The sequence below is a fragment of the Accipiter gentilis genome, chromosome 6, assembly GCF_929443795.1.
Source record: "Accipiter gentilis chromosome 6, bAccGen1.1, whole genome shotgun sequence".
In the NCBI taxonomy this organism is placed as follows: Eukaryota; Metazoa; Chordata; class Aves; order Accipitriformes; family Accipitridae; genus Astur; species Astur gentilis.
In genome coordinates this window covers 104,993-124,958 of record NC_064885.1, presented here as the reverse complement: position 1 = coordinate 124,958, position 19,966 = coordinate 104,993, and positions in this window count along the sequence as shown.

Below are 19,966 nucleotides of genomic sequence, written 5' to 3'. Positions count from 1 at the left end.
GGATCAAGCAGCTGAGCAATAAACAGCCAAGGTGGCAAGCGATGCATCCTCTATCTTTTCAGCTCTGAATTGCAAATGTCAGCTATGAAATGCAAACCACATCCCACTGGCATGTTAGGTGCTTGTTCTCATGAGGCCTTTTACAGGCTATTAGTTGGCTCTGCAAACAGGCAAAGGGCATGGAAAGCTAGTGTTCTGTTAGTACCTTTGCAGGGAGGCAAAAATTCAGAATGTATTTGTCGGGGGATGCAACAAGTCTACGGAATTCCTGACAGTTCGAGAACAGCGCGACCTTGAGCAGCTTGTAGTATATCCTTGAGAAGTCTGGAAAGATCCGAGAAGACCAGTACGAAAACAAGATAGTGATAAGAAGAACCGTCCTGACAAACTCACCAATCATGAATTGTTAGTTACTAACGAAGCCAATCATATACTAACACATACTCTGAAGAAGGGGATAAAAAGGTGTGTTAGAACAATAAAGTAGCCATTTTGCGTGATCTATTACTCGTCGTGTCCGTCTCTACCGCGACATGTATTTACTTCCCACCTCTATAGTGCACATGTCTTATCATGTCCACTTGGTAAATCACTCCTTAGCTCTTGGAGATGAAACTGGAAAAACACCTAGTGATACCTTCTTATGATCTACCCCAAAATCCAGGCTAATTGGCTGACAGGACTACAAGAAGATGCAACTTGAAAGTACATAATGCCAATCTCCAAACAATCTACCTTTCCTCCTTTGCATGTGCTGTTCTGTTGGGTTACAAAGTTGAAATGGATGGAAACAACAGAGGCACTGTAAGAAGATGAAAACATGCAGATCCCTGAGAGTCTGTTTACAACTACAAAGGCTCAGATAGTTCTATTTTAATTTTCTAAACGGGCATGAAAGGACAGGCTGACTGCCCAGTTCAGCTTCAGCCTGCTGCTTCCCTTTTGGCCTACAGTTCTTCTGTCACACATTATCTCTCTGCCTGTACGCGCTGTCTGTTCAATTAGCACCATGTCTATTGTTAGGGATTCCCCCTTCCCATCCAAAATGCCAGTCTTGAGAGATACAGCAGTCCCTCGGGCTTGGTCCAGGGCAAAGAAACCCTGTTCACAGGTTCCCTGTGCTGCTTCTCCTCTACATAAGGGGGGGGGCAGGGACAGAAGCGGCCACCCGAATTGTCTGTTCCTTGCACTTGACTGCTGTAAACGCTCCAGCCCCTCGGGTGCTTTTTGGAAGGGAGGCGATGAAGAGGAGTGCCCGGGCTGCGAGTGGGGAGAGGGCAGGGCGACGTCAGCCCTGTGCCCCCAGTAAGGAGTTGCCGCCTGCGGCTGGTCTCTACTGGGCTGAGCTGTCAGTCATCCCTCATGCAGCTGACGCTCAGAAGAGGATCGTTACGGCGGGGATGCTGCTGCCCGGCGCCCAAAATCCGGTACTACAGCTCGGAGGCTGCAAAGGCGCGGTGGTGCCCCTGTAACGGCACCCGTGGTCCGACGGTACCGGCAGTAAGGCCCCGGGGGAAAGTGCCGCCGCGCTCGTTGCTTCCTCCCTCCCGGTAAGGAAACGCCGCTGCCGCCCCGCGGGCGCGGTGCCGGCGGGCGCTCCGCGCGCAAAGCGCGGAACAGCAGCGCCGGCACCGCACAGGTGCGCGGCAGCAGTGCCGCCGCCGCTGGTGCCGCCTTGTGGACAAAGTGCGGTACTGCAGCCCGGCGTTCGCGCGCCGGCTCTGACCCCTCCGGCGCGCCGTCGTACGGCCGGCGCGCATGCGCGGTCCCTGGGAGCAGCGTGGCGGCGCGCAGGGCGCGGGTGTCGGCGGCAGCGGGCGAGCGCCGGGACCGCGGGTGAGGCGAGCGATCCCCTCCGGCGGGGGCGGCGGCGGCGGGTGCCTCCTGCCCGCTGGCCGCCCGGGGCTGGCGGGACGGGAAGCTGCGAAGCGGCCGCCGCGGCAGGCTCCCGGTCTGCCGGAGGCGAGCCGGGCCAGGGCAGCGCCGGGCAGGTCCCCGAGAGCCGACAGAAGGGAAGAGGGGACGGAGGCGGGCACCCCCCAGGCGCGGCCAGCGGGCGCCTCCCCGAGTCGCCGGAGCTCCCCCGGCACCTTCCCCCGGCCCCGCTCGGCACCTGCGGCTGCCCCCAGCTGCAGCCCCTCCCCTGAAGCCTGTGCTGCAGCCGCAGGCAGCCCCCGAGCCCTGTCGTGAGGGCGGCAAGCTGGCCCTCCGGTGTTCTCGAGTCTCCCTTAACGCGGGTGCCGTTAGCAGCGGCGCGGGGAAGGAGCGGCGTCCGTCCGCGGAAGCCCCTGCGGACGGAGGGGCTCCGGCCAGGGCGGAGCTGCGGTAATAACGGTCGCTGCTGCCTCTTTCCCTCTGCCAGAGGCCACGCCGTGAGCGCGGTTCTCTCTTGTTCCCTCTTTGGTTTTCTTGTTTTCCGGGTGGCTGGGCCCGGCTACCCGCGGGGGTGCTTCGGCTGGGGGGTTTGGGGTGGGGGGCCCTGGCCGTGCCGCTGATGGCGGGGAAATAAAGCCTGAAACGGCAATCGAGAAGCGGCGCCCTGCCTGTGCTGGGGCTGCCCCGCAGAGGCGTGGGGCCGGGCCCTCCGCAGGACCCAAGCGCTCCCCGAAACTATGTGTGGGGCCCCGGGGGTGCAGGGCTGTGGGGTGGCGACGCTCGGCGTCGCCCGTGGGCGCTGCAGGGTCAGAAATGGAAAACAAGTTTTCTGTTCCTGGGGCTTGACAACAGGCTCGTGTGGCTGATGTGGGGGCTCGGAAACAGACCGAGCTGCCCGGCTTTGGGCCCAGAAACAGAGGTCCGGCCCTGCATGTTTGGGCCTTGAGAACAGGCTCAGCAGCCGGGTGTTTTGGCTCCCAAATGGGCCCCGAGTCAGCTGGTGTGGAGGCCAAAAGTGGGAGCCGGCTTGGCTGGTTTTGCAGGCGGGTGGGAGGGTGTTGGGGGCTGTGGGGGGAAGCGGGGGGCAGGCAGGGTGCGTGGACCCTCCCCGGAGATGGGGGTCTGGTTGTGTCGGACGTCAAAGTTTGGGAGGCCGGCACGCAGTGGGCCGAACTCAACATCTGCGGTGGTCTGTCGGGGGAAAGGCGCTTTTCAGACCTCACGTGCCCTCTTGGACTCCAGCTCTTCTTTCTGCACTGCTCAGAATAGTTGTTAAGTAATTAATCGCCCAAACTAACGGATATTTATTTGGCGTGTAACTCTGATGTTTATTCCTAATGCTCCAGTTTTGGCAGCAGTTTATATACAGCCTTATGGAAAGCCCAGACCGTTGCATGTAGCTGGAGCTTGTAAGGAGAAGCAGCTGAAATCAGCCGGAGCTTCAGTGCGGAGCTGGGGCTTCAACAAGCCAGAACTGTAGCAAGCGGGAGCTGGAACGAGGCGGGGTGTCCGCTGTCTGGAGTGTGCATTATCCAGAGGCAAAAGTACCTGCGGCTGTAATGAGCAGAAGGCGCGATTAGATGGAGCATCTTTTCGCTGGAGCGTCCGTCGGCCGGATTGTGCTCCCAGCATGGCCAAAGAGCGGCCGAGCGCAGGCAGGGCTGTCCGCAGCAAGCAGCTCCGAGCAGCAGGGAGGTGAGTTGTCCTTCTGCCAGCAGGGAGCCCGGCCTCTTCCCTCGGGGATGCAATCCACGCCATGCTCCTCTCTCTGCGTGGAGGGTCTCGCCCGGTCCGTTCCCGTGGGCAAAAGCGAGGTGGGGGTCCCCCGGCTCTCCTGGGGCAGCCCCCCCGCAAGGGGGCGCGGACAAGGTGTCGTCGTCCCCTCGGTACCGGGCAAAGGGGAGAGAAACCAGCCAGCAGGAGCTCCTGGGGTGCAGAGCCCTTCCAGCAGAATCCTCCCCTGTCTTTTCACCGTTGGCTGGGTGTGACAAGCAGGTTCGTTTCTTTGTCTCCTCTTCTTCCAGTGTCACATTCCGCATCACACGAAGAAAATCCTGCGTGGTCAATTCCACTTGCTGCTCAGGTAATCGCACGTATCGGGCTGGGGGAGCAGAGAGAGACGCTTGTGAGTTCGAGGGCACTACAGATGCTCCACGTTAAACCCACAGAGAAGGCAAATATGCTGCTAGTGCAGAAAAGCTGATGGAAAAATTGCTGTTAACAGATCGTGCCCTGTTCCTGAACTGGTCGCTTGATGTGTTTTTGTTTCAGGTGAAAGAATGAAATTTCCTGTCTGGTAAATTCAGAGCTGCCTGTTAGCTTCTTCAGGGTTGAGTGTTTCTCTTCTCTCTGTTCATGTTGATTTTATGGGCAAGTTGGAAATAGCCTTTTACTTTTTTATGTATAACTGAATTTTTAGGAATATGTGGTGTCCCTGTAGTTCATTTTTGAGCACCTAGATGCCAGTAGAAATGTAGTGAGTGAAACATGATGGGAACTGGTACTTAAACTTGATTTTTATTTGTTGGGGTTTTTTTTTTTTTTTTTCTTCCCCATTAAGAGTGTTGATGGCATGTTGTCCCGTGGCACAATCCCCATTCCGTTCAGTGGAGTCTTCAGTCTAGGACTTTTAAGTAAAAAAGTTTGTCCTTCCAAAAAGGGGCTAGTCATTCCTAGGACCGAGGCATAGACTTGGAGAGTCGCTTAAGTACGTGATCGGAATTAAAGCCAACTTTCAGTTGAAGTTGCTGCTGTTGGTCTTTGCTTTCACTGATTTCTCCACCACTCCCTTGTGGTTGGGAGCTCTGAATCATAACGTTTTTCAGTCTAACACATTTCCACCCCCCAAAAAAAGGAGAGGCAGTGTCTAAAAGTTAATTAGTTTCCTCACAAATGCGTGAGTACATAAAATTTGAGTTATGATGATTAAAACCATAAAAACGATGCCAGTCTTGCAGATCTGGACTATTTCTGGACAAGCGTTCATCACACGCAGAAGTCGTCAGGGTACGGATCACCTGCGCTTCATGCTCTGACAAGACAAAATGCTGAGGCAGGGATGAGCTCTGAAAGAAAAAAAAAAAAAAAAAGGAAACAGGGTCACGGTTTTGTTGTGTTGTTGTTTGTTTTTAGAGTGCAATATTGACTGGTGCCAGCCTGCAGAGCTCTTCTGCTGCCTGACCTCTCCTTCTCTTTCATGGCTGTAATTGTTGTTTGGATAATTGTAGAAGAGCAGTTAAGTTACTTGCCTCTGTGAATGTGCTGGTAATACCAGGAAGGCAAATGCTTGAACCAGTAGTGAATAACTTGGCTACAGGTAGAATTTCTGAAGGAAGAACAGCAGCAGCAACAGGAAGCCAATAGCAAGTGACCAAAAACTTGCGTATGTCAAATGCATCAAAGCTTTATTGCCGAATGTTGTTTGGCAATACGTTCCAAATGGCTTTTTTTGGTAATCGTAAATTTTCAGGAAGTTCAGGGTTGCGTGTGGCAAAACGTGTCCCTCTGCGTCCGCGTCCTGCTACGTAAATAGCATGGGTCAATGGCAAGTCCAGTGGCAGGGCTGCTGTTCCCTACTCTTGACGTTGTCTTAGTAGTGTTGCAGCATTTAGACCTTAACGGACGGGCTGAGGAATGGAAGGAGAATGCCCGTTTTCTGTAAGGGCTCAGAATGCCAACCCTTTTCTCTGCCTGCCGCTCCCCTGTGCGTGAGATGAAGTTGTTTTATTTTTCTCCCTTGTTCCTGGTCTAAATATTTCTGGAGCTGTTGCTGCTGTGGGTTTGCAGTTGGTGTTACTGCGTTTTTGTAGCGTCCTAGCGATGGGTCATTTCTGCCGTGGCGAAGCATCGAGATACGGTTTTCAGTGTAAAGCGTCAGAAACTACGTTCACTACAAACCGGTAACTTGCGGTGCAGGTGAAACCGATCTGGCGCGTGCAGCTGTGCTTGCAGGGATGCTTGGTGGCTCCTCATCAAAACGGCAGGCTGTGTGCGTGGACATCCGTAGGGTTGCACTCTGGGTCCAACAGCGTTAACGTATTTTTGCTGTTGGAAGGTGGAATGGAGTGTGTGCCTGTTAAATCTCAGGGCAGTCAAAAGCTAGGAGGGACCCTGAGCGGGTTTGGTGGCACAACTGCGGTTTTAAAAGATCTTGCCCGTTTTGGAAAAAAATGATTCCTTTTTTACAACAAGGCAGTTCACAAGATGTGTTGCTGTGCTCTTTAGCAAAAATACTCAACTTGGGACGTATAGGTTTGATGGAGCCTTGGCTGTACTAAAGCTTGAGAAAATGTATGTAGGTCTCTGGGTGTGTCACCTGTGTGTATCTAGGAAAGTGAGTTCTAGTGAAAGTAAAGTTGCCAATGAGTCAAAAAAGAAAGGAGAAAAAAAAAAAAGGCCCGGTTGTCTGAAAGATGCAAAAGCTCTAGTGGCCTGTGTCAACAACTGTACCGAAGATGACGCAAACATACTTTTTCCTCCGCTCAGTCATACTGTCTTCACAAACCTTCACAAAAAAAAGGCAGCTTTGGCTTCCTACCCAGCTTTGTGCTAATGTGTTGGGTTTTTTTCTTCTCTCAGCTGGATGTCAGCTGGCACCGTTTCGCTGTGGTTGCCCTTTCTTCTGCCGTGACGGTACAAGACAGAGGGAAAGATTCCGTAGTGGCCTGCAAGTACAAGGTACGCCTACGATGTGTGTCTGCATTTTTGCAAAGGTACTTGCGGTATGGACTTTAACATTGAGAGTGTGCCAACTCTCCTTCTACTTTTTTTTACATGAAATATTTTAACAGAAATACTAAAAATAAGTTCTGTTCTGGAGCATGCTACACCTATACAAAGCTTACTTCCCTCAGTTTATTTTCTCTTCCTGAAAGCATAATAATCTGTTTCTGTGTGCTTGCTGGTAAATGATACTGTGAAAATAATTTTGTACTAAGAGGGAAGAAACTGTTCGTAAGAGTTCAGGTGTTCAGAAGAAACAGACTTTGTTTTCATGATAAAAGCTTTATGCTTTTACAGTCAATGAGTTTTTTAAAATATCTTATAGTAGTACTCAAAAACATTACGGAGATAATTAGCATCTGTACTAAAAGCAATCAAGGTCAAAGAAGAGACAGGGGACAAAACAGGACAAACGGGCGTCGCATCTGTGTGTTTCCCAGGCTTTCCCAGGAAGCATTAGCAGCCTTGTAACTAGTGACAGTGAGCCCTGAGGTGTTTTTGATGAGTTACTACTTCAGGAATGTATTTTTTCCTTTAACCTACAGTGTGTAATTTTGACTTCAGTTGGAAAGAGATTTTCCAAAATGGAAGTCTTTCTCACTCAAAGAAATTTTGTTTTAGGAACTTCCCATCAGAGTGGATCTTCAGAGGTGATTGACTTGACAGTAGAAGTCATCAGTAACAAGACTTTTCACTCTCTTTAAAAAAAAAGTAAAAAAAAAAAAAAAGTCCAAAGACTCAAGCACAGCCCATCTTCCTAAAGTTGATGGCATCACTGGTCTTTGGTTTCTCAGTTGTAACAGTCGAGATAACATGAAAACGTGTTACTCTGCCTGCTTCAGTACTGCCAAAAGCATTAGGAAATCCACCAGTGCTTTTTGGTAGTCTGAGGTATTGCAGCACTGGGGATTTTACAAACTGACTTGCATTGTTTAAGCTGTAACTGCCAAATAGCTGTAGTATATGATGTGTTAGGTGTATGTAAGCAGTTAGGTATTTTTCTAAACGTTTAAAAAGAGAGGCAACTGAATGTTATGGGTTTTTTTTCCTGATGTTTTGACGGAGTGCTCTGAAGTACTTTCTTTCTGTCTGGCTTTCAATGGTGCATTTCCCTGGCAGTTCAGTAGCGCCTCTCTTGGGCAGCTCAGCTGGCCAGGTGTCCCTCCGCGTTATGTAACACGCACAAAACCCCCTAGTCCCATTATAACTGTGTACTTTGGAGAGGGATAATTTAACGGTACGAATTCAGAGCTGTGCAAGTTAAGGTAATGGGAAAGGGAAATCAAATACTTTTACAGTGTAAGTATTTTCATTGGATGTATATAAACATGGGCACACCTTTTTAGTGTAAAGTGAATCACTGAGATTTATTCTTTATTTTTCATTTTGCTCTTTGAAGTTTTCCACTTCACTTTCAGCTTTATTCACCAAACAAGCAAGATGCAAAGCAGCAGCAGCAGCGCAAGGGCTGTAGCTGTTGTGGTGGATCCGTAAGTGTAGATTCTGATTGCGTACGACCTTGTCCCGCAGCCTCCCAGGGTTATCTCCCTGCAGCAGTGCTGTAAGGAAGGGAGGAGACAGTTTTCCAACACCGGCAAGAGTGTTTACTTGTATGCTAAGAAGGTGTTCAAAATGGTATCGATTAGCCTAAATGCTGATTTTAAGTGTTCAAATCGCTCTTAACTTTTAGAGGAGGTGGTGTATTTCGAGCTGACCTTTTTTACCTGGAATCCTCCTTTAGCTCAGCGACTCTTCTTGTGCACCCCCAGCCTCTGCTGGCAGGGTGGTATGAGAAGCTGGAAGGTCCTTGACTTAGTATAAACACTGCTTAGCAACAACTACAGCATCAGTGTGTTGTCAACATTATTCTCATCCCAAATCCAAAATGGCCCTGTACCAGCTACTCAGAAGAAAATTAACTTTATTCCAGCCAAAACCAGGACAACCCCAAACCCCCTGATTCTGGGTCTGCAAAGGAAAAATACCAAACAAATTTGGGACTCCTGGGAAAGCCCAATCCGCCTGGATTTGCGCAGCTGGAAAGCAAAAACCCCACCCCATTTGCATGCACAAAGCGCAACCAAAAGATCACCCCCTTTTATGTTGTGGAAAAGCACTGAAACACACCCCAAACTGAGTATTTTGAAAGAGCAAAAAACTCCCCAGTTTGGGGAAGACTGGGGGTGAAGCACAGGCACTTTGAGGGGCGTTGCTGGGGGTCCTCCCAGCGTGGATGATCTGGTGTGGATGCTCTGTTGCGGGTTATCCCAGGTGAGTTACCTGCTGTGGATCATCCTGGGTGGACTCCCTGGGGTAGGTCATCCCCACCCGTGTCCCACCATGCACCTTTGTACCCTCACCTACCCTCTCCCCGGTGTGTGTTTCTCCCCCATATGCCCCCCGCTGCTCCAGCCCGCCCCCTTCACCTATGCGAGTTTTTAACCCACGCGAGTTGTTTCCCCCTGTACCCCCTGCTCTCCTATCTCCTGCTCCCCCCCTGCTTCCTTTCCCTCCTCCATATTCCACACCACCCCCTCTGCGCCCCCATCATCCATCAGGCTCCAGACCCCTGGTGTGCTGCCTGCACCCTGGTCTCTGTCATTTTTTTTCCTCCTTTTCCTTACAAGTTGTTGTTGTTTCTTTTTAATAATGATTAAACTGTTTTCGTTTCAAGCCACGAGTTTTCTCACTTTCGCCCTTCCGATTGTCTCCCCATCCCACTGGGGGCGGGGGAGCGAGTGAGCGGTCGCGTGGGCCTTTGTTGCCGGCTGGCGTTAAACCACGACACGAGGTGAGTTGCAAGCCCTGCCTGGCTAATGCTGGAGGCTCTCTATGTTCCTCCTGCCATCTCGCCGGGCCGTCCTTGTTCTTCATCGCCGCTTTATAGCGAGCACCTCTCGCTCTGTAAGCGGCAGTACTGGGGCCGTGTTGCAGGCGGCAAAGGGCAATTGTGACGCTTGCTGGCAGGAGCGGCAAGGAGTGCAGAGCCACGCTCCTGTAGGGAGCAAAGATGGAACCTCGAGGGCTCTGGTCCTCTGCTGAGGACATCTAGTATCCCAACAGGCCTCTTTTTGCTTTCCCTGCCTCAATATCTGATTACTTTGCATGCCAGAGGGCAGGGCAGTAAGTAACACCGTGCAGCGTCTCTTCCATAAGAGACAAGCCCCGTGCAAAGAGCCTTGTGTGCGTGCGTGCAGGATTAGGAGAGCAGCATTCTGATAGCACGGAGGTGCCCACCCCGACTGAGCCCCAGGGTCGCCGGGGTATCACTGGCTTGCAGGTGGGCCGCTCGCATCTGGTGCACTGGGCCGCGGCCTTTCCTGCCGAACAGAGCTGCCCCTCTGGCACGAAGCAGCTTTGGGTCTCTTGTGGCCTGCCTTCAGGCTGTCAGCTGAACCAGGCGTTATTTTCTGTTGTAAATCTCTCGCCAGCATCTGCTGACTGGCTGCTGTCACTCCTGCAACCCTGATGCCACATGCAGAAGGATACAGCAGTCCCTGGGGCTTGCTCCAGGGGACACCCCCCTTCCCCCCCTCCTCCCAGTTGCAGGTTCCCTCTGCTGCTTCTCGTCTCTAGATAATGGGGTGGGGGGGCAGGGACAGAAGCGGCCACCCGAATTGTCTGTTCCTTGCACTTGACTGCTGTAAACGCTTCAGCCGCTCGGGTGCTTTTTGGAAGGGAGGCGATGAAGAGGAGTGCCCGGGCTGCGAGTAGGGAAAGGGCAGGGCGACATCAGCCCTGTACCCCCAGTAAGGAGTTGCCGCCTGCGGCTGGTCTCTACTGGGCCGAGCTGTCAGTCATCCCCTCACGCAGCTGATGCTCAGAAGAGGATCGTTGAGGGGGTGCGGATTCTGCTGCCCCGTGGCCGAAGGTGGGAACTGGCGTTGGGGAGGCGCGCATGCGCGGTGGCGTGTGTCGGTGGGCTCCTGCTGTTGACGGGTAACCGAGACGCGGTAAGGCATCTCGATAGGCGCGCATGCGCAGTGGCGCATGTACGGCCCTCGCCGCTGTTGCCTGGCAACTAAAGCACATTATGGCAGCTCGGCATGCGCGCTGCGCCTTGTACGTTGCACGCCTCTGTTGCCTGGCAACCAAAGCTCGACACGACGCCTTGGTAACTGCGCATGCGCAGCATCGCGGTTTACGGCGCTCCTGTTGTCGCCTAGCAACCAGAACGAGTTACGTCAGCTCGGCAGCCGCGCATGCGCGCTGCGCCTTGTACGGCGCTCGCTGCTGTTGCGTAGCAACCAGAACGCGTTACGGCAGTTCTGCATCTGCGCATGCGCGCTGCGCCTCGTACGGAGCTCACCGCTGTTGCCTGGCAACCAGAACGCGTTACAGCAGCTCGGAATCCGCGCATGCGCGCTGCGCCTTGCACGGCGAGCCCCCGCTGTTGCCTGGCAACCAAAGCGCGACACGGCGCCTCGGTAACCGCGCATGCGCGGCGTCGAGGTTTACGGCGCTCCTGCTGTCGCCTAGCAACCAGAACGCGTCACGGCAGCTCGTCATCCGCGCATGCGCGATGCGCCTTGTACGGCGCTTGCCGCTGTTGCCTGGCAACCAGAACGCGTTACAGCAGCTCCGAATCCGCGCATGCGCGCTGCGCCTTGTACGGCGATCCCCGCTGTTGCCTGGCAACCAAAGCACGACACGGCGCCTCGGCAAAGGCGCATGCGCGGCGTCGAGGTTTACGGCGCTCCTGCTGTCGCTTAGCAACCAGAACGCGTTACGGCAGCTCGGCATCCGCGCATGCGCGCTGCGCCTTGTACGGCGCTTGCCGCTGTTGCCTGGCAACCAAAGCGCGACACGACGCCTCGGCAAACGCGCATGCGCGGCGGCCCTCCTGCTGTCGCCTAGCAACCAGAACGCGTTACGGCAGCTGGGCATCCGCGCATGCGCGCTGCGTCTTGTACGGCAATCGCCGCTGTTGCCTGGCAACCAAAGCGCGACACGGCGCCTCGGAAACCGCGTATGAGCGGTGTCGCGGTTTACGTCAGTCCTGCTGTTGCCTGGCTACCAAACCACGGTACAGCGGCTCGGAAGCCGCGCATGCGCGGTCGCGGCCCCATGCGCCAGCGCTCTCTTTCGCCACCTAACGACCAAAGTCCGATACTGCAGCTGGGGTGCCGCACATGCGCGCTGGCGCGTTCTGCCAAGCCCTCGCCGCTGCCACCCCGCGACCAATGTTCGGTACTGCAGCTCGGAGGCTGCCTGTGCGCGGGTCTGCCCCGGTCCTGCACGTGCCGTCCGACGGTACCGGCAGTGCGTCCCCGGGGGAAAGTGCCGCCGCGCTCGTTGCTTCCTTCCTCCCGGTAAGGAAACGCCGCTGCCGCCCCGCGGGCGCGGTGTCGGCGGGCGCTCCGCGCGCAAAGCGCGGAACAGCAGCGCCGGCACCGCACAGGTGCGCAGCAGCAGCACTGCCGCCGCCGCTGGTGCCGCCTTGTGGGCAAAGTGCGGTACTGCAGCCCGGCGTTCGCGCGCCGGCTCTGACCCCTCCGGCGCGCCGTCGTACGGCCGGCGCGCATGCGCGGTCCCCGGGAGCAGCGTGGCGGCGCGCAGGGCGCGGGTGTCGGCGGCAGCGGGCGAGCGCCGGGACCGCGGGTGAGGTGAGCGATCCCCTCCGGCGGTGGCGGGGGCGGCGGGTGCCTCCTGCCCGCTGGCCGCCCGGGGCTGGCGGGACGGGAAGCTGCGAAGCGGCCGCCGCGGCAGGCTCCCGGTCCGCCGGAGGCGAGCCGGGCCAGGGCAGCGCCGGGCAGGTCCCCGAGAGCCGACAGAAGGGAAGAGGGGATGGAGGCGGGCACCCCGCAGGTACGGCCAGCGGGTGCCTCCCCGAGTCGCCGGAGCTCCCCCGGCACCTTCCCCCGGCCCCGCTCGGCACCTGCCCCCAGCTGCAGCCCCTCCCCTGAAGCCTGTGTTGTAGCCGCAGGCAGCCCCTGAGCCCTGTCGTGAGGGCGGCGAGCTGGCCCTCCGGTGTTCTCGAGTTTCCCTTAACGCGGGTGCCGTTAGCAGCGGCGCAGGGAAGGAGCGGCGTCTGTCCGTGGAAGCCCCTGCGGAAGGAGGCGGCTCCGGCCAGGGTGGAGCTACGGTAATAACGGTCGCTGCTGCCTCTTTCCTTCTGCCAGAGGCCACGCCGTGAGCGCGGTTGTCCGTTCGTCCCTGGGGATGCCGTTGACTGCAGCAGCCTCAGGCTCGCGTGGGCTGTCTCTGCCCGGCCTCCCTCTCCTCGCGGCACGGGAGTGTTACTGATTGGTTATTGATTATGTTATTGATTTGTTATTGACTAGTTAGTAGCTTTGATTTGTTATTGATTTGGTAGTAGTTAGAATAAATCATGTTTAATAAGAATATAAAATGGTAAGAAGTAGTTTAGCAAAGGTATCTCTATTGTATTTGCACAACCGACAGCTGCTGTGAAACCTTCTGTACAACCCGCTACAAGGCCGAAGGAATTGGCCAAAATCATTTAATAGGAACATTTAGAACTTAGCTAATAAGTAACAAGAACATTTAGAACTTAGGTAACAAGCTTGAGATTTAAGATGATTTTGATATAGTGTTTGTCAGTAGGAGTATATTATAACAACCTAGAAGAATGGAGAAGATGTCAGAATTTTAAATTAATGGGAACTAATAAGAGTTGAATGAAGCAACTTGTAGTTATTTGCGAAGAAATAGTTAGTTACCTGCCAAAGACCAAACTGCGCAGAATCACCTGAAGGAGGTCAAGAAGCGGACAAGTGAGGAAGACTATGAAAGATCACCAGAGGACTCTAGAAGACCACCAGAGACCTTCAATGCGCATGCGTAAAGGACATTAACATATGCTAATAACTTCCCAGAAATCTAATGAATATGCATAACATTTCTCGGAAATCTAATGAATATGAATGAATAAGTTTAATATAAGGTGTATGATTTTGGAGTTCAGGTGTGCGTGGTTTTTGAGAGGACTCACCCACGCACCCGGCCGTTAATAAAGAAGTGTCTGCTTATCTACACTAAATTGGTGTTGATAAGTTTTTTACTCCGAGTTTTTTGGTAACAGGAGCACAGAGGGACAGGTGGAGCGCTTACTGGCTGTGGACGGGAGCTGCTGAAGCTGGAGAGGCCACAGAAAGGTAAAGAAGAAGAAACGGAAGGCCATCTGGCTGGCAGCTGCCTCCCACTGCAGGCCAGAGAGACCCTGCCTCTGTGGGTGTGGGAGGATCCCTCCTCGTAGTCCACAGCAGGTCAGACCGCCAGGGTCTGTATGCATGACCAGCAGCGTGGTACGGCCACGTAGTGAGCGAGCGAGCGAGGCTACATGTCTAGGAGGCCTAATCTCGTAAGAGCTGCGAGGGGCTCGCGTGTTCTGTTATGCGGAGGACAGCCAAGCGACTGGAGTTACAGAAGAGAAAGGGAGGAGAGAAGGAGAAAGAAGCGGCTAAACTGGCAAAGTCTCCTGGCAGCGCCAAGAACAAGAGCTGCGGTGAGCCCCGGGCCCTCGGGGCCCTGTCTCCCCTCTTGGGCGTTCTGGTCCCTCCCTGCCCCTCCCTCCCCTGGTCCCCTCTCTTTCCCACACCCCTGCCTTTTTTTTTTTCTTTTTTTTTTTTTTCTTTCCTCCCTTGTACCTCTGATACTGAAAAGCCGGTTGAAGAAACTCCCTAAGACTCGTTTCGGAGTTTTAGAAAGCAGGCATTCTTCATTGCAGCACTGGATGCACGGGGGATAGTTCCACCTAGTTTGCATGCCACAGCTTTAGCACAAACAGGTTATATAGAATAACTAATTGCTTATTAATCAGATTAGTATACGTATACATAAAAACGACAGCAACCGATTATCATAGCACTGCCTACATGCGATCACGCGCAATGAAGGATCCATTTGAGACGAAGGGGTGCTTTTGTGACCACCGACCCATTTGAAGTTCTTGCTGGCTGTCCTCGAAGTCTTTATTCTTGTCCTTGTTCTTTGATCTTGAAGCTTAACGCAGTTTCAATCACATGTGGTCAGTTTCAGCATTGTTCCCATTTAGCGTACAGGAACATCTAGTCATAAGAACAAAGAACTGCAAAACTTAGGAGTACCTACCTCTGCTAGTTAATTGCTCGGCTATACTTTTGTCTGTTGTTTCAGTCGTAGCGTTAGTATAAGATTTCTAACAATTATTTACCAAATCTCACTTTTACAGTCACCTAGCAGCAAACCACAGCTGGTACAAAGTATTAAAACCATCCAAATATTTAGACGTGCCATACAGAACATATGGAAATATGCTATCAGAGGTGTCCGAGGGGCAGGGGGAGCGCCAGGGGGCGCCCCAAGCCCCGGAGCAGACTCGCTGGCAGGACTCGATAGGCGTGCGACTGACTGAATAGACGCTGGCCATCCGTCCCCTTTGCCCTCCGGGCTGCATTTGCGCTCCCTCTGCACGGGGCGAGGGGCTGTGAGGGAGTCCAGGGGAGGAGGAGGTGAGGTCCTGGGGGGGGGGGGGGCGGGCCGTGCCCCCCCTGTTCCTGCTGGGCTCCGGCTGTTGCAAATATTCTGGTAAAGAAATCGACATTTAATCACATAGAAGAGTTAGGTTTGATTAAGAAGTAAAATTGTGAGGCATAACGTATAGGATTGTTAAGTTTGAAACGTAGCCATAGAAACTTTAGGAGCTGTGTTATGTGTGACGCTAGGAACTGTAATATTGTTAAAGTTTGAAACAGCTAACCCTAGAGAACTCACCAGGAAGTTACTGTTTTTTCTGTATGCTGTTTCAGGAAACTAAGGAAACTGTTGTGGACGCCAGTTTGCTGCTTGGAAACCCCCTTACCCTTCCCATCTTGATTTGAGTATCGAAGATGCCAGTCAGCAGAGCCAAGTGTCACTGACCAATGATTGTTTTTAAATAAGAATATTGATAAGGTTATATAATCACAGGACCGATCATTACAAAGGTTAAATTTAAGAACAAGCATAGTATGCGTTTTTATGGAAGGAGCTTAGGTAACAATGACCTGATGGGAAAAGTCTGTAAAAACTGATGGATTTTGATACTAAGTGGGACACACCTTTGGAGGAGCGATCCCCCGTGTCCCCAGCCCTGCGATAAACAAAGTGCCTGCTTCTTAAGTTCACGTTGATGTTAAGGAGTTTTATTCTGGATTTCGGTAATGGTTTTGGCGACCCAGATGGGACCTTGTGAGTGAGACTGGACGAGATCGAGTGTCGATCGAACTCCGGCTGGCACCGAGGTATTCTCAGGGAGAACCGTCACCCTTGACGCGCAAAGCTCCTCACAGTGTTCCCTGGAAAAAAGGTAAGGCGCTGCTTCTTTGGAATTTGTTTGGAAAGCCTGCCCGTGAGGCGCGGCGAAAGCTTCGCAGGGTTGGGGCTTGGAGGGTACCCGTCTGGAGTGGAAGCCTAGGCGTCTGCCCGTAAGTCATAAGCGGAAGCTATTGCTGGGTTGGACTTTGTGTATTATTTGGGACAGCTGTCGTTTGCATTTGTTTGGTATTTAGTATTTGAATGTATATAAGTATAATGGCGTTAGCAAAATTGTTTAAGAATAAGAAGCAGGAAATAGAACTGCTGATGAAAAGTTACCAGAAACATCACCATTGGGATGTTTATTGGCACATTGGGGTGAATTGCAGGAAAAGTGGTAAACAAACAGAACTTTGAGTTATAATACTATATTGCAATTACTGTTGTTTTGTAGGAGAGAGAGTAAATGGAATAAAGTACCACATGTAGATTTGTTCTTTTTAAGTGAACATCTGACGGGGACTGGAGGGAAGTCTCCCAGCAGAACCTCTGGTTACAGCTTGTTACAAATATTCTGATAAGTTAAAATTTTATATAAGCTGGGTTTGATGAAAAAGTAAAGACTGTAGAATATATAGGGGTTTGAAGCTCGCAATGTAGTCATCGAAACTTAGGAACATACAAAATGTGCTGTATACAGTCATAAGAAAATAAGTATTGTCTAAAATAAGTTAACCATAGAAACTTCGACCGATTTGTTAGTTTGTAGTGTTTCGTCCTAAGAAACTAAGAGAGATCGTTATGGATCTTAGTTCTGTTGCTTAGAAACCCCACTTTGATCAAGATTCCAGTTAGTGGAATTAAGTAAGATTAACCAATGAATGTTTTAGTATAAGAATATTGAAAAGGTGGTGTGACTGAGGGCCAATCACTAGAAACATTAAATTCAAGAATTAACATTGAATGTACTTTTATGTAAATCTAATACATGATGGTGAAAATCATACTGAGCAGAATCACATAAGAGAGGTCAACTATCGGACAAAGTGAAGAAGACTATGGAAGACCACCAGCGAGCTTCTGAAGACCACCAGAGGGTTCACCACACCTGCGTAGAAGGACATTTACGTATGCTAATGATTTATCGGACAGTTGATGATTATGTATGACACTTCCCAGAAATTTAGTGAATATGGATAACAGGTGTGTATTTAACCTGCATGATTAAACTAGACAGGTGCACACACTAGGTGGAGTGATCCCCTGTATGCCCAGCGCTGCAATAAAGTACGTGCTTCTTAACTTCTCATTGCTGTTAAAGAGTTTTATTCCGGATTTCGGCAACAAGCTGAACTGGAAGAACAGAAAATTGAATTTGAGTTGACACTAGAGTCACCTTTTCAGTTTTAAGTACCTTAGAGGGAGAGTTAAGTTTTGAAGAAATTGGTGGTGGTGGTGCAACAAGCGAACGAGAAACTAGACCCTTCTTTAAATCTTTAACAATGAAATTAGGAAAGCAATGGGTCACTCAGCAGTTTTTGTATGTGCCAAATTCTCCTAAACTCCTGTTAAGGAGAGATCTATTTGAGAACTTAGAGGCAGAAATTAAATTTAAAAATGGAGAGATTAAAATTTTAATTCCAGAAACTAAACATATCGAAGCAGTGGCTTTGTTGTTAACAGGATGTTTACCGAAAGCAGAAGATTATACCAGTCCAAGTATAATGCTGTCATTCCAATCGTCTGGACTGGGAAGTTCCTGGTAAGTCCAAAAAGCAGAACCTGTGAGAGTTGATTAAAGCCAGGATCGAATCCGGTAAGAATTAAACAATACCCCCTAAAACCAGAAAGTCGGAAAGGGTTAGTAATGGTAATACAAAAATTTTTAAGATACAAATTGTTAATAGAATGTGAATCCAGATATAACACCCCGATCTTGCCTGTTAAAAGGCTGATGAAAAAGATGACAGATTAGTTCAAGACCTTCTCAGAGCAATAAATCAAATGGTACAAGATATTCATCCGGTAGTGGCAAATCCTTACACTTTGTTAACAACCCTAATGGAAAAACGAGAATGGTTCACAGTGTTAGACCGAAAAGATGCCTTTTTCTGTATTCCCTTGGATCCCAATAGTCAAGAGGTTTTTGCTTTGGAATGGGAAAATCCTGAGACTGGGAGAAAAACACAATATACGTGGACAGTCTTGCCTCAAGGATTTAAGAATAGTCTTACCATTTTTGGAAATCAACTGGCACGAGAATTAGAGATTTGGAAGAAAGAAAATAATCAAGAAATCTTGCTGAAATATACGGATGATCTGTTAATTGTAGCTGAGAAGGAAGAACAATGCACAAAGTTAACTGTTAACTTTTTGAACTTTTGGGGAATCAGTGGATATCGAGTGTCAAAAGAAAAAGCCCAAATAACCCAGAAAGAAGAAACTTACTTGAGTTTTAAAATCCTAAAAGGACAGAGACAATTGGGACCTGAGGGAAAAGAGGCAATGTGTTGTCTCCCCGAACCTAAGACTAAAAAAATTAATGACAAGCATTTCCGGGAATGGTTGAGTGGTGTCACCTGTAGATTATAAATTGTGGCTTGCTGGCCTGACCTTTATAGGAGCAGCTCAAAACCTCAAACAATGGATTGGACTGATGCCAAGAAAGCTACTTTCCAAGAATTGAAACAGGATGTAATAGGGGTGCCAGCCCTAGCATCTGCCAGATCTCACAAGAGACACTTGAACTTTTTGCTCGTGAAAGAAGAGGTAGAGCTCTGGGTATCCTGGCCCAATATTTAGGGCCAAGTGGGCGAGCTGTGGCCTACTTCTCGAAGCAATTAGATAATGTGAGTCTGGGATGCTCTGGTCGTCTGAGAGCCATTGCTGCAACTGTGCTACTGATCCAGGAAGCTCGTAAGTTCACCTGAGGACAAAGGATTACTGTATATTTCCCATATGATAACTGTTGTGCTAAAACGGAAAGGGGGGCACTGGTTATCCCCTAGCAGAATGCTGAAATACCAAGTGGTGGTGTTGCTGGAACAAGATGATGTTTACCTAAAAACTACTACCGCCGTTAACCCTGTTGCGTTTTCAACAACTGACCAAGTTAAAGGAGAACTGGAACGTGACTGCTTGCAGGCAATCGAAAGAGTTTACTCCAGCTGACTGGATCTCTGAGATGTGCCACTAGAAGAAACAGATTGGGAACTATATGCCGACGGAAGCGGTTCCATCTGTGAAGGAAAACGTTTATCGAGATAGACAATAACTACTGAGGAGGTAATTGCGTTGCCAAGTTTGCCTTCGATGATACCTGCCCAAAAGGCTGAATTGATAGCTCTTACTCGAGCTCTGGAACTAAGTCAAGGAAAGCGAGTCAATACTTGGACAGACTCAAAGTATGCTTTTGGAGTAGTACGTGCGCATGGAGCGATACGGGGAGAAAGAGGACTGTTATCTGCACCAGGAACCACCGTTCAGCACGCAGAACAAATACTGAATTTGTTAGAAACCATTCAAAAACCAACAGCAGTCAGGATAATGCACTGTAAAGCACACCAGTTAGGTAAGACCGGTCCTAACGCAGGTAACCGACTGGCTGATAAAGCTGCTAAAGAGGCTGCAGAAAAAGGCATCCTAGCACTAGTTCCAGAGAAAGGTATAAAATTGCCTAAAGAAACTCCAAATTATAATGAAAAAGATGAAGAATTAATTATTAGATTGCAGGCTAACAAAATGAAACAGGATAGGCTGTAACACCAACAGGTCGAATAATAGTCCCACCCACAATAATAAGACAAATTGCCCCATTGAACATCACAAAGTATATTGGGAAACAGAAAGTGAAATATGACAAAGATTGTTTAAACAATTATAAGCGGACGTGAAATGTATATGTAAAATTATCCCTGAATCAGTAATAAGATCATCTTTGGGATTATTAAATAAGGAAATTTTTTAGAAGAATATTAGCAAATTGATTTTATAGAATTGCCTTGAAAATAAGGATATATCCTAGTTTTAGTTGATATCTTTACTGGGTGGTCCAAGGCTTTCCCTTGTCGCACCAACAAAGCAAGGGAAGTAGTCAAAGTCTTGCTCGAAGAGATAATACCAAAATATGGGG